This window comes from Pipistrellus kuhlii, unplaced genomic scaffold (genome assembly GCF_014108245.1).
Source record: "Pipistrellus kuhlii isolate mPipKuh1 unplaced genomic scaffold, mPipKuh1.p scaffold_m20_p_6, whole genome shotgun sequence".
NCBI lineage: Eukaryota > Metazoa > Chordata > Mammalia > Chiroptera > Vespertilionidae > Pipistrellus > Pipistrellus kuhlii.
Window position 1 is genome coordinate 43,266,031 of NW_023425562.1, and position 15,625 is coordinate 43,281,655.

Consider the following 15,625-nt stretch of genomic DNA (forward strand, 5'->3'; position numbering starts at 1 on the left):
CAGAAGAGAAAATAATATAATTAAGAAAAATGGGATGTATGAGGCTGCTGCGATGTTACAGAACACACTGTTTTATTCCAAACTTCATTTTTTTTAAGTATAAAGAATAAAAGTTTAAAATAACAATAAAAATATCTATACTAATAAAAGGGTAATATGCTAATTAGACCAGGAGACCAGACATCTTCCTACCGTCTGACTTCTTTCTGGACAAAGCCACAGTGTTGGGGACCGAGGCAAAGGTGGTTAGGGGCAATCAGGCCAGCAGGGGAGAGCAGTTGGGGGCCATGAGGCCAGCAGGGGAGTGGTTAGGCAGTAATCAAGCTGGTAGGCAGACAAGTTGTTAGGAGCCAGCAGTCCTGAATTGCAAGAGGGATGCCCGACTGCTGGTTTAGGTACCATGCTAGATGGTGCCTAAACCAGCAGTTGGACATTTCCCAAGGGGTCCCAGATTAGAGAAATTGCAGAGGCTGAGCTGAGGGACCTCTTGCCCCATGCACAAATTTTGTGAACCTGACCTCTAGTAATATAATCAGTACATAAACCAGTACAAGCAGTTCTCTTCTGCTTGATTTAATCTCATGTTGTTTTGCATAGGTTTGTAGCACAGAAGTAATAGGCTATACCATATAACTGAGGTAGTAGGCTCTACCACTTAGGTTTAATACAATTATCAAGTATATTGTACATAACTGTGTGTGCTATACTTTTATATGACTGGCAGCACAGTAGGCTTGTTTACACCATCATCAATAAAACATGTGAGAAATTATTTTACAATGGCTACAATGTCCCTAGATATTGGGAATTTTTAGCTCCATTTATAATCTTATGGGACCAACATTGTGTATGCTGTCCATCATTGACCAAATGTTATTTATTATATGATGCATTTGAGTGTTTAATTGATGGACGATCTCAGGTTCAAAAAGAAAAGGAGCTGGAAGTCCACCCCCAACAATGATCTTTCAAGAATTCAGTTCCTTAGTTAGACCAGTGGAACAATCAATGGCTGCCTACAAATTTTAATATCTCTTGGTCCTCAGTCAGTTCTCTGCTATTGCTTGGTGGTCTAGGTCTCTCTCCCTTACCAATCTCAGTCCCCTGGAGGACTCCCACTGGCAATATATATATGATCTATCTATTCAACTGTTTCTTAACCACACTTTGTGAATGTGCCTGGAACTTGGTTTCACTCACTTTTCATGCTCTACTTTTTCTATCTTCTTCCTTCACTCTAGCTCTTCTTCTCAAAGGGAATATCATTATTCCATCTGCCTGCTGATCTTAATCTTACACCTCATAACTTTCATGAAATCCAGTCTCACTTCTACAATCCTCAGTGAACTCCTGCTACATAGAACTGTACCTTTTAGGGTTATTATTAATTAATTAACCTTGTGTATTCTAGTTGTTTCATCTCAGTTGGGCATCTGTCTCTAACTAGATTCTATACTTATTTCTCCTTCAGCAGAAAGAAGAGTGCTGAGCATCAATGGGTACTTACTAAATGTTTTTTGATGAATTGAATAAGGTGTTAAAGCTTGTTATAAGGGCCCTAAACTGTGATGAGCAAAGATGTGGACTCTGAGAGACTCAGAAAATTTTATTTGAAATCTCTTCCCCTTTCCCCAGCTTTTTAGTTATATGATCCTGCACTGATTTCTCTACGTTTCTGAGCTTTAATTTTCTAAAATACTATATGACTGGTACCATTCATTGACTACACAAAAACAATCTATATTTGCTATCGTTCCTCCTGATTTTGTCTAAATATTATTATGAGATTTCTTGATACTGAGAAAAGAGGACCTAGTTTCTGTTCTAGGGGATGACTTTATAATCTGGTATGGTTAATGATATGTGGATGAAGTCTGCTGGGGAATGTTTTGGGAAATTTTCCTTTCCTATAAGAGATATACATGCAAAGAGAATCTTTCCTTCTCTTCCTACCTGACCTTGAGCATGGTTGTCTGAGTTGTGATGTTGGAGATGCTACAGCCATATTGCAACAACAGAGGAAGGGGGAGGTATTTGAAGACATGCCAAACCAGAGCCCTGACATCAGAGAACTCCTAAGCCAAAATGGAAACCACCCACCCCCAGTTTTTGTTCTCATTACATGAGATAAGAAATAATAAGTTTGTATTGTCTAGGCATTGTTAGACACCTTAGATCCTCTATCATCTGCAGCCAAATTATTCTTAAATGACACAGACCTTTGTGAAGAATAGATGAGATAATGTCTATTAAGTAGTTAACATATTATCTTTCATACATTAAGTGCTCCCTAGTGTTATCTGGTATGACAGAGGGAAGGTTGTTGACCAGAGGTAGGAGTTGTCTTCCTGTATCCATTAGAGAAATTTTATGAGTTCAGCAGAAGAAAAAAATTCTTGCACAGCAAACAATTGGAGAAAGTTGTAAAAGACAATATTTGATTAGGAGCCCAAATAAGTGGCACCAATGGTGTGTGCCATAGTAAAGAGGGAAAAAGATTGAGAAATGTGTGTTAGGACCTCAAAAAGGGTTGAGATAGTGAAGTAAAATGAATATTGAAAGGAGAAGACCCTGAAATTATACAAGTGGGAAGGAAAGATCATTGAGTGGCTGTCTGAGGAGAACCAGCATTATAAGAGAGAGGAAAAGGAACAGATAATATCTTACAGGGGCACTGTGATTTCAGACTGAGTTGAGATCTAATCCAAAACCCACCTACTGCAATCTCTGGAGAAGGGAAGTAACTTATAAAAAGTAGTGTTTCAAGAAGAAAAATCTGGAAAGTCTGGGAGAGGAGGAACAAAGGTTGAGACACCTCTTAGGAGATCACTGCAATGACTCATCAGTAATCAACTAGAAGAAAGAGTCCAGTTATTGTAGAGTCCCTAGATAAAGGTCTATTAAATGACCTAAAATAGTATATGCTACAGTTTTAGGGAAACTTCTAAAGAAGTTGAAAATAGTAAAATAAAATGTCTTTCACCTGCCCAGCGAGTGCAGTTGAGTAGTTAGGCATCAACCTATGAACTAGGAGGTTACAGTTCAATTCCCAGTCAGGACACATGCCTGGGATGCCAGATTGGTCCCCACTAGGGGGTGTGCAGGAAGCAGCCTATCAATGATCCTCTATCACCATTGATGTTTCTATCTCTCTCTCCCTCTCCCTTCCTCTCTGAAATCAATAAAAAAATATTTTAAATGTCTTTCACCTTCTCATTTTCTTATCCTCTAGGAAAATGTAATCTTAAGTGGAAAATTGGATATAGAATTATATATGCAGTATGTCTCAACTATATAAATAAAATATGTGCAGAAATATGACTTGAAGGAAATACATCAAAATGTAAATAGTGGTTATTGCTAGGTAGTAACTTTATAGATAGTTACCATTATTTTCTTTATACTTCAAAAAATTTCCCACATTTTCCATAATAAATAGGCATTGCTTATCTAAGTACTATATTTATGGTAGGTGTTTATTCTCTTCCCAGGAGCACTGCAATAAATCATACATAAAGAAGAAATAATACCCCAAATGTAAAAAGAACTTTATGAGTAAAGTTCTAATATTCTAATTTGGAGATGGCATACACTGTGCATTTTCTCTGAAACTCCTATCCAACTATGATTGAATAGCCTGTACAATTCACTATTTAGTGTCTATCTCACTTCTAGATGGTAAGCACCATGAGTTCCACAACCACAATAGTCTTTCTCAATGACCGGGACAGGCTCTTGGTTCATGATGAGTGCTCACTAAATGTTTGCTAAATGACTTACTTATGTTCAGCATATTGCAACGTATTTCTACTATCTCCACTTTGAATGAGAAACCATGGGTACTTCCATAATTACCCTTTACATACCATTTACTGGTAGATGTCAAATATGCAAATTTTTAAAATGTATCACTGTACATCAGCAGTAATGTCACTACTGAAATGTCACCACTAAAGCATGACATACCAGTAATTGTAGGTCTAAGAGGAATTTTTGTTTTGACATAAAATTCCATTAATTGTAAGTCTAAGAGGAATTTTTGTTTTGACATAAAATTTCATTTAATCTTATGACTTTCAGTTAAATATATTAAAATACTATTTATATATAACAAAAATCACTAATGCTAATTAGCCATAGTATTGAAGTAGCATGGTTTGCTCTAGAAATTTAAATAGCTGTTGCTTTGAGCAGAACCAAATGTATGTGAAGGTAGTCACCTCAATTGTGTGAATTTTGGGTCTCTTTGACTAAGACAGCCTCCATAATACTAGTATACTTTTCAAAATATCTTTATCAGAGTATAAACATCTTTTATAATAAAAACTTAATATACTAAGTGTCAGTTATCCGGTAATCCATTCAATCAATCAAAACATAATATACTAATGATATGCTAAGGCTTCCCAACCATTCACTATAACATGCACTGACCACCAGGGGGCAGATGCTCTAGATGACTGGTAGATTAGCTTGCTGCTGGGGTCCAGCTGAATCAGGACTGAGTGAGATGGGCAGGACACGCCCTGGAGCTCTCCTTCTGTCTCTCTCCCCAACTGGCCAACCTCCCATGTCCGTCCCCCCGCCCCCCCATCGTGTACTGGTGGGGTCCCTTGGCCTGGCCAGTACCATCTCAGGGGATAACAGAGAGCCAGTTTGACCCAATTCTACAGGCTGGGCCAAGGGACCCCACTGGTGCACAAATTCTTGCAATAGGCCTCTAGTCTTTTATAATTAGCAATAAAACTTGATACGTTAATGACTGGGAAAATAACACATGTATTTAAGTTCTTGCAGAGAGGATTTTGATGGAGTGGAGGCAGAGTGGTCCAGGAAGCAGTTGCAGCATGTGAGAAGAGGATAAGCAAAAGAATAAGGCTCTAAATGAGAGTGGGCCCCAGAGAGGGTCAGTCCCAGAATCCAGGGAAACAAAAAACAAACCTCTCCTACTTTCAGCTATTGCCAAGGGCCAGGCATGAGTGTGAGAAAGTTTGCACATGAAACAAGCTTTGCTAGGGAGTGTTAACACCTCAGATATTTATCTTGTTGCCAAGTGATAACCCCAACATAGATGCCACAGTCAGTAGACTGTGGGAACAAATACCCAGTGTTCTGTGAGTCAGCACTTGAAAAAAACCAATTGCCATTCTAAAACTTGTCATGCCAAAAGCACGCAAAGAGAAATGACATTTTCAGAACAACTTCAGAATGCATTGTGAATCATGAATTCACCCTTCATACACTCCAGGTGAAACTCTATGCTTCCAGTGACACATTTCCTTCCTGAGTCTAATGATATACCATTGGACTCATAACCACAATGGGAGCATCATCCAACTTTCTATTATTCTTGGATTATGTGTGGATAAGTGGATTATTGTAGAATTTAACAAGTCTTAATTCAGTCACTCTCTTCTCTAATATATTCTCTGCCAATACTGTATGACGCATTAAAGTAACACATTTTAATGTTAACTTTCATGAAACATACTAAGGTGAACATAAAACCACATAGTCATAGAATACATTCCAAATCTATATGCCAATTACTTCTTTTTACCCTTTTAAAGATTTCTGTGTTGTGGTTGTTTTGACATTAAGAGTAGATAAAAGACCAGAGACCAATCCACACTCACTACTAAATATACACATGATTCATACACAGACTTCAGAATTGGTTCCATTTAAAATGACTGGGAGGATCCCTTGATTTATAGGAAGGAAATGTCAAAGAAAAAATTAGAATGGTAAGCTGGTGGTGCATTTTATCACAGGGTTGGACAAAAGAATTTGCATTGTATTCAAATCATGACAGCCTTATTTAGGCTGGTATAAAAATGAGGAGGAGGGAGAAAAGATTATCACTCAGTTATTCCCCTGTTAATTAGTCATAATCCATGGAATGTATAAGCAGGAATAAGGAAATGGAAATATGATGTGTGAGTGACTGGGAAGGAGGAAAGAAAAAAAGACAAGAATGGTTCCTACCACTCTATCTCCAGCCTTGACCTCTCCCCCAACCTTGGGATTGCCAAATCTAGCCTGTTGGTAGTGGACATCCCATTTGACGGCCCATGCCACTCTAGTTTCAATAGGTCCTATAATAGACAAATCACCTCCCCATCATTTTCCAAGACATTTATTCTCATCTACTTCCCACTTGTCTACTGGTCAAAAAGAAGCCACATCCTGCACTCCTCTTTTTATCCACTTTCATATCTATCACTTAACAAGTCCCACTAATTTCAGTTTTGAATTACTTTTCTCTAAAACTATTACTCTGGCTCTGGTCTTCATCATTTCTGGCCTGTTATCCCTGTCTCTAGTGTCTTGTCCCTTAAGCCATAAACTTGATATATTTATGTGAATCTGACCTAGTCATCATTCTTCTTAAAATCCTTCAATGAGTTCCCATGAAATATAGGATGAAGTGCTAACTGGGAGCACATGAGTCCAAGACCATCTGTGATTTGGCCCCTGCCTTCCTCTTTACATGCATTAAATTCAAGAATCTGGGTAAGCTTTTATCATAATATCTGGCACAAACTAGGTACTCAAAGTTATTAGCATTAATGAATACTATAACTTTTACCTGTTACTGTACTTAAAAATTTTTATTAAAGTTTTATCTTTACATATTTTTCTCCATTTAGTGTCTTAAAAGCAGAAACTGAGTTATCTCCTTTTTTTCTTAGTATAATATGTGCTCATTGAGGCTGCCTACCTAATTTTTTTTTTTTTTACCTAAGCTGAACACAGACTTTTGCATCACATTTTTAAAAATATATTTTATTGATTTTTTACAGAGAGGAAGGGAGAGAGATAGAGAGCTAGAAACATCGATGAGAGAAAAACATCGACCAGCTGCCTCCTGCACACCCCCCACTGGGGATGTGCCCACATGTCCCTGACCAGAATCGAACCTGGGACCCCTCAGTCTGCAGACTGACGCTCTACCACTGAGCCAAACCGGTTTTGGCTACATCCCAATTTTTATGCTCCATAGCACTACTGAGATAACCCCAAAACTAGACTTTCCTTCTCTTCCCCCTTCTCTATAAGGATAGACAATAATCTTACAATAGGAAGAAGTTAAGGTTGAATCCCACAAAATAGAGCTGATGCAAATGTTGGGATTTTGTGTGTAGGAATTTAGGCAACTTGAGGAGCAGGTGCTGGGAGAGGACTCCATAGGCAAAGTAACAGAAACATTGATCTTGGATAACTGCAATAGGCAGAGAAGGTCTGTGGAAGGGAAAATACTTCCTCTCTTCCAGGACTTGGGAGGAGGTGTCAACAGAGCTGAGATCACAGAATTTCTAAGATTCTCGCAAATATCAAGTACTAAGGAAAAAGGCAAAGAGCTAAGAGAAGAGGGTAAGGGTTAAGGCCACAGGAGAACTCACAAGGGAAGAAAGCTACTTAATTTTCCAAGTTTTGTTTTGGACACTTGACTACAAACAGAAACAAATAAAACTTTTTTTTTTTTTTTTTTTAGGGAGGAGGGAATGTTGATGATGATGCTAAATACTATGTGACATGTAATATATTACATAAAATTTGCAAGAATATTGGCTTCAGGGAAAGAAATAATTTAAAGTGTTTATGTACTAGGCATTGAAATGAATAGGCTAATGAGATCATACACCGATCGGAGCATCTCAGAGTTCCATCAGGTCTGGACTTGTGATGGCTTACTTTTTGGTTCTAGATACTTAATCTATCCCTTTGAAACTCTTGCTTACCTGAGATCTGAGTATCTGAGTCAAAGGAAAGAATATTCCCCATAGTATGTTATTACTCAGTGGTTTTTGCTCTTATCATCCTGCCAACACTATTTTAATCATACTTCTTTGTGATTTCCATTTTGCATCCATATGCTTATTGCCTTAATATGAGAGTTTGGCTTCCTTTTTTCACACACTGGCAGAGCATGGTACTGAGCACAATAATTTAACTTCTCTATACTAGTGACTTAGTGTTCTCCAAAATTTATTAGTATTATATTCTTTTTTATTCCTTTTAAATAAAAGGGAATATTAGAAAGGACTTGAGGTTAAATGAGTTGTGTAATTGCTAACTTTTAACCAAATGTTTCCTCAAATTTCTCACAACAGCCCTCCATATTAGTTGTCGCTGTGTTAGTTGACTGGCTGCATTGTGACTGTGATGGCAGGAATTTTCAATGTTGTAAAAGATATTTTTGCACTGTTGGGGCAAAAACCTGCAACATATTTTACCCTGGAGGTTTCTGCTCATGTATGAATTGGGTCATGAGTCCTTAATGATGCATATCTGAGTCAACTGGTTTACCTGTGACTTTTCCAAAAGCCTTTCAAGCTTAAATTGTGGTGGCAGCTATAAATCTTGCCTTATTTTGTATTTTGCTCTTTCCATGTTCACACCCACACCTTCCTCTTTCTCTCCACCCTTCCTACCCTTTGACACCCACACTTAAGTTGGTTCCTGATGAAGTAATTACACTGCAGAGTAGGGGAACTTAGGACCTGCAAGCCTAATGAAATAGAACACTGAGTGGGCACTTCCCTGCTTTCACCTGTAAATGATTTGTTAACGAAAAAACCATTGAAACCTGTAAAGAATTTTTGTGAGTTTACATATGCCGGGAAGCAGAACCTCAACAGATTGAGATAAGGCTCCAAAGAATGGTGGGGTTACATTTCTATTTATACATTGAAATCAAAGGAGGGACATTTGTGGGTTACATGAAATTCATTGGTGATAGAGTAAGGAGGTGGGAGAAAGCAAAGTGGTGGGAAACTCCTGGGATTGGATAAAAAGTAAAATGACTGACAGGTACTCTGGTGAGAGCAAGAACAATTAACATGATAACGAAGAAATTTGAGGCATCTGTGGAGGGGTTGGGGGGGCGGGGGGAGCCACCACTTTTGGTTGTGCCCCAAGGGCTCCAGAAAAAGGGAAGTTACAAGTTACCCAGACATCTCATAGATATGTTATCTTAGAGGAAAAAAGGCAAATGGGCTCAGTAAAAAGATCTGGGAAAATATCGGCCTAAAACATGAACTACCCACTATAACCTGTTTGTAGTTAGATATTTAATTTTCAAACCATCTTTTCTGGTTATTTTAGGTCTCTAAGTTTGCAAGACTGCCACGCAGGCCTCCCCTGAGCTTGTCAGGTTAGCATGTGGCTCTTTTCTTTCACAGATTCTCTTTCCCCTGGTTTCAGCTGCTAGGCCAGGGAACCGTCAGGCTTAGAACTTTCCAAACCCACCACATTGCAGGTCTGACCTTGATACTTAGTTCTGCCAGTTTAGGAGGCTAGTAAATCATCTTTTCTAACAATTTAGAGCCAGGTTTCCTAGAAATTAATGTACAAAGAAATCTGGAGATCTTCTTAATATTCAGATTCTGATGAAGGAGATCTTCAATGAAGCCTAGAGATTCCACATTTCTAACAAGCTCCTCCATGATGGGTTCCGATTAGGATCACACTTTGTTCTTTCCTTCTTTATGTCTTGTTTACAACCTTCCACTGTGGTGGGTGTGGTGAACACTGTTGTTGTTTTTTTAAATATATTTTATTGATTTTTTACAGAGAGGAAGGGAGAGAGACAGAGAGTTAGAAACATCGATGAGAGAGAGTCATCGATCAGCTGCCTCTTGCACACCCCCCACTGGGGATATGCCTGCAACCAAGGTACATGCCCTTGACCGGAATCGAACCAGGGATCCTTCAGTCCCCAAGCCAACGCTCTATCCATTGAGCCAAACCGGTTTCGGCGGTGAAAATTGTTAGTGTCTCACCTACATGCCCATCCCCCAGCTTCTATATGAATTGCTGCTAATGGATTGCATCTGTAACATCCAGAGGATTTCCATTTTACGCTAGAACCATGTCTCCAGTGATGAGAGCTGGAAGTGCCTGGGAGTTCTCCACCTCCCACAAGAGGCCATAGCCAATGGCTGGCTCAGGTGGGAATACAAGAACCCACCTCCTGTGTTCTGATGTGGTGCCTACTCAGAAGTGTTGCCCTCCAGAGCTTTCCACAGGGTCAGGCTGAGTCTGAGTCTTCACCTGAAACCCAACCTTATTTGGCTCCTTCTCCTTCCTCATCTGGTCTTCCCTAAGTCCTTCCTTGTTCCCCTGGGGCACTTCCTTAAATTAATAATTCTCCGTTAATTCTAAACTTAAGGTCTGCTATTGAGTTTAGATGGCCTCCTCCAAAGTGGTTTTAGATTCTAACAGAATCTAAGAGAGGCATTCTAGCAGAAAACTACCACAGTGAGAGATTGTATGCTGCTGTTTCTCAGCATCCAGAACACCTCCTGGCACACAGTGTACACTTCATCAATTTTAGTTTGATAAAGTTAATTCATATGTATCAGGACCCACAAAACAGAGGCACCTCAGGGGCCTGGCCCATGTCATAAGTCTAAGCCTAAATAAGCCTGCATTTATAGGAAACACAGATCAAGTACACCAAACCTATACCCATCATGATCCTCCACCACAGTTTCAGCTAGTTCACTTCACCCTAGAAAACAGACCTGCTAGGCTTCCAAGGAAATTCCCACCTCTGAGCCCATCCTGCCCTATTCCCACATTGCTTCTAATGCTCCATACACTTCGCTCTTGTCCCAAATTCCCAGGCACAGTGTTCCACTGCTTGTGAGGCACTGTACTTCCCAATCCACTGACTGTTTTCCCTTGAATAAAGGACAGCAAACCTGTTACTATATTGTTTTGTCATTTGACAAGGTGAATGACTTATTGGGTATCTGAACCCAATTTATTTATAGAGTTGAATTGAAATCTTATCTGACTTCCTGATCATGTGGTCATGAAGAACTGGAGCCCATCATCCCAGAATACTCGTCTAGGCAGGGCTGGCCCATGTGCCCCCTCACCTCTAAACCATCCAATTATTATTTGGGGATCTCCAGGAGGTGTAGAAGTCTCAGCAACAGACATCCCCAAATCTCAAAAATTTTTAACTTAGATCTTGGCTTGAGTTCTTAATGTTGGCAAGCCAGGCCCTACCCCTTCTGCAGGGAAGAACACCAGAGCATCTAGTAATTGCCACATCAACACGGAGCTGCTGACCCAGCACTCGGCCCCAAGAACACATCTCTCTAATCATGAGTAAAGACAGGAAGGTCACTCCACACCCAAAACCCATTTCCTGCACATTTGTAATGGCAGCCCATCTCACAGCTGTGTCGTGTGGCAACCCAGCAGTGCAGGGGTTGTTGCAACATTTGTGTAAGGCAAGCTGAGCCACAGGCATGTAATGGGAAGCACCATCCTTCTACGGACAATGAATTTACATGCAATATTTTGAAGAAAATGTTCACAAAATCCTATTTTTATGGTTCCTCCAAATCACTGCAGAGCATAATAGGAAATGGAATAGAAAGTGATCGTGTATCATGACCCCTGCAGACACAATACAAAATAATAGAATTCTAGATGCAGTCGACAATAGAAACACGAATGTAAAAGGTAAAACAAATGTTTCACTCAAGTAACAATCTTCATCACTGAGGAGAGATTTGAAGCATCTTATTTTGGCCTTTAAAGGGGTGAGATCAATGATAGATGTTCATGGACCACACTCTCCCACACATGTGGGTGGCAGGGAGAATGATTTACATTTTGCCTTGCTGTCTGTCCTTGCTAATCCTCCGAATCCCGCCACCCTTTTAATAGCTTATTGTAGCAATGGCCCAATCTAGTTCATTTATAATTATTTCTTTATCTTCTATAATACACCATGGAAATAAAAACCAACACTTTTCTTAACAAGAAAAGCATTGCATTCAGAGATCATTAAGAACATAGTCAGAACTGGTGATGGTCTTTCAAATAATAAAACTTGGAATAAACCTAGACTCCCTAACAGAAACCAATGAATTTTTTACTTTTTCTGTTTTGAGACCTGAAGCTATGCCCTGAGCCTTGTGAACAGGCAAGGTACATGAAAGTTATTTCTTCACCATGAGTGGATTACCATCCATTGGGAAACCTTGGTGATTTTGCACATTTTTTCCTTTTGAAATCTAAAATTGACTTTATTTTTCTAAATGTTTCTGTCCCTGAGTCTTTCTGGATGCCCCCTTCCCAACATTCCACCCAGGTAAAGCTCACCAGAGTTCTATAATACATTCGACACCAACAGGAATGTGTGGCTTACGGTGCATTTTGACCATCAAGTACTGACCAGAAATCAAAAAGGAGTTCCATCCTTTACTGCCATCCTTGAAAAAACATTGAAGCGTTTCTAATTGGCAACAATAGCACCACCATGTAAATATCTTTGCAGTTCTTTTCCAAATCTCTCAACGTGTGCCCGCCCCACAGCATCTCACTGTCACTCTTGCCTTTCTCTTCCACCCCCACGCTCTTGCTCTCTACTGTCACACTCCCTCATTCACCCAGGATCCCCTCACTCCACAACAATTCATCCTGCCTCTCTCCTCACCTCCATGTGTCTGTTAACTTACCATCTGGCTTCTTTTCATTTCCTCTGTGTTCTGTGCATTACTCAGTGTCTTCTGCCTGGAGATCACCCATGAAGCAAGAAATCTCCCCACATAATAGAAGCAAAGAAAACAGAGGGAAGTAAGGTGGGGAGGTTGTGATTATTTATTAGTAATTCATTAATTTAATTATGACTTTATTTAATAAATCCTTAATTGTTAAATTAATTTAAAATGAGGATTTACACTATATTAATTTAAAAGTTTATGGTACTGTCATAAAACTCACCCACGAGCACAAACAGCCATGCCAACTATTAATATTTGCCACTCTTTATCCCCTACCTCACCCCACCCACTTACGTCCAAGATGTTGAAACATGTTTATTTATACCTTCCAGACTCCCAGTTTCTGGTTCCGTGTCCAAGTTTTTCATCCTTGCTCTTTGGACTCCTTTGGCTTTGGCAATTCTTAAATTTCCCTTTCTGCTTTTGAAAAAATATACATAAAGATGTTCCCATCAAACTTTTAGTTCCTCTTACACCTTTTTGTTGATATGAAACTTTCCTGGGATGGGAACTTCCCCAAACCCTCACCACACATTTCTGGTTCCTTCATCCCAAATTTAAGCAGGTAGTGCTGTACATGCCTGTCTTCTCTAAGCTCTGGTTTTACAGTAAGTAATGCACCTTTGCTTTGAGTAATGCATGGATTTAGTTCGTGTTGTGTGAATTGGATTCAATTGAATCATTTCCCCAGGCACCCAAACTCCTCATTCTTGGCATGTCGATTCCAGCACTTTTTCTGTGAACCCTCCGGGCATCCTGTAATCTCTTCCTTCCTCCTTTAAACCCACAGTCCTTGCCCATCACTGTTGGACTAAATCATCACTTCATTTGTCCTTGCCAATTTTTGTGCTTATACAAAGACAGTGTTGGTTTTTTCTAAGTGAAAATAATACATGTTTTGATTCAATTAATAATAATAACAATAGCAACAGTGAACATAGGTTTACATATAGCACCTCCTTCATAGGGTTTTGTGAATATTAAATGAAACAATGCAGGCAAAGTTCTGAGGACATTATCAAATAAATAGTTGCTTCTACAAATAAAAATATTAACTCTACATGAAAAGAAGCATACCAATTGCAAGTTTACCAATTGTAAGATCTAACCCAGTTTCAGAGGCATGAAAATAGCATATACATTTAACACTTTCCTGGTTTAAAAAATCTCAGCCTTTTTTCACGTGTTCATTGGCCACATTTATATTTTCTTTTGTGAAGTGTCTGCTCAAATGTTTTGCCTATTTTTAAAACTTGAATCTTTGTCTTTGAGTTCATTATCATTTTGAATACAATTTCTTCATCTGATATATGTGTACAAGTACTTGCTCCCAATCTTGCCTTTTTGTTTTCTTAACAGCTTCTTTCAAAGAGCAAATATTTTAACTTTGATAAAATACAATTATCTTTTTTTCATTTATCGTCTCTCTTTTTTTTTTTTTTTTTTTTTTTTGGTATTTTAAGAAAGCATTGCCTACCCTAATGTCATGAACCTTTTCTCCCATATTTTCTTGCTATTTTCTTGAAGTTTTAACTCTTACATTTAAGTCTACAGTCAAGGTGTAGTGTGTCTATACCAGCGTTTTTCAACCGCTTTTCCGCGGCAGTGTGCCGCGAGATGTTGCCTGGTGTGCCGTAGGTGCAGACAAGACAAGAATTTTATAATTTTTCACTATTTTGTTTACTTAATATTTCATAATAAAGTAATTATAAAATACTTTCTTTGTGTTTATTTGATTCCTATTCAAGAGAATTACTTTATATATAGTCAATATAGGCACAGAGTTAAATTTTTTAACATTTTCTAATGGTGGTGTGCCTCGTGATTTTTTTCATGAAACAAGTGTGCCTTTGCCCAAAAAAGGTTGAAAAACACTGGTCTATACAATAAACTCTGACTCGGCGATAAAAAGAAACAAATCACTGCTACACAGCTATTCTGACAATCATTAGGCTGAGTGAAAGAAGCCAGGTTCAAAAGACTACATGCTGTGCCATTCTGTTTATAAAAATTCGAGAAAATGCAAACTCATGTACAGTGACAGAGGGCAGACCAGGATTGTCCTAGGATGGGGGTGCAGGCAAAGTGGATTACAAAAGGGGATGAGGGAGCTTTAGAAGGTGATGGAAATGTGTTTTGATTGTGCTGGTATGGATACAACTATCAAATTGACCAAATGGTTTATTTTAATCATGTGCAGTTTATTATATGTTTATATTTTAATAATTTTAAAATGTATATATTTGAGGTAAAGGAAATATAAAATTGTACTCAAGCTAGTTGGTTCAGAGTTAGATCCTACCATCTTTGACTCGTTATACCTACCCTGCAGCTGACATTGGCTCTTGGTGGTTTGCATGCAATGCCTGTCCTCTAGGGGTCAGGCTCATTCCAGAAAAATAATTTAGAAAGCTGGATCATCTTCACACTGTGAAGTGACCTTAAGACATATTGACAGAAATCTGGTGTGTGTGTGTGTGTGTGTGTGTGTGTGTGTGTGTGTGTGTGTGTGTTTAATTGATTTTAGAGAGAGAGGGAGAAAAAGAGAGAAGCATCAATGTGAGAAACACCGATCATTTGTCTCCCATATATGCACTGACTGGGGATTGAACAACTGGGTATGTTCCCTGAACAGTAATCAAGCCCACAACTTTTGGGTGCATGGGATAATGCATCAGCCAACTGAGCCACACTGGCCAGGGCTATTTTTATTTGGTTTGCATCAAATAAAAATTGATGTGGTTTAGTATGAGAGCCACCTGCCACCCCCCTTCTAAAACATGTGTTCAGTGAGGATGGTGACAGTTAACACTTTATGGAAGAACACATTAGTGGAATCTAAAAGGGATCTTAAATTAGGAACCCCTGGTTCCATGAAGATTTTACTTCAAGCACTTTGGCAAAAACAGACAGTTATTCATGTTATTTTCTGCCAGAAGTAAATGTTTGAAGAATTTTATCATAAGCAATTACTTATTGAGAGTCTATTATGTGCCTGGGACTGTACTAAGTGTGTTATATATGCCATCAAATTAATACTTACAAAAGCTTTCCAAAGCTGGTGCTAGTTTTTTGGTTTTCACTGGGGAAGA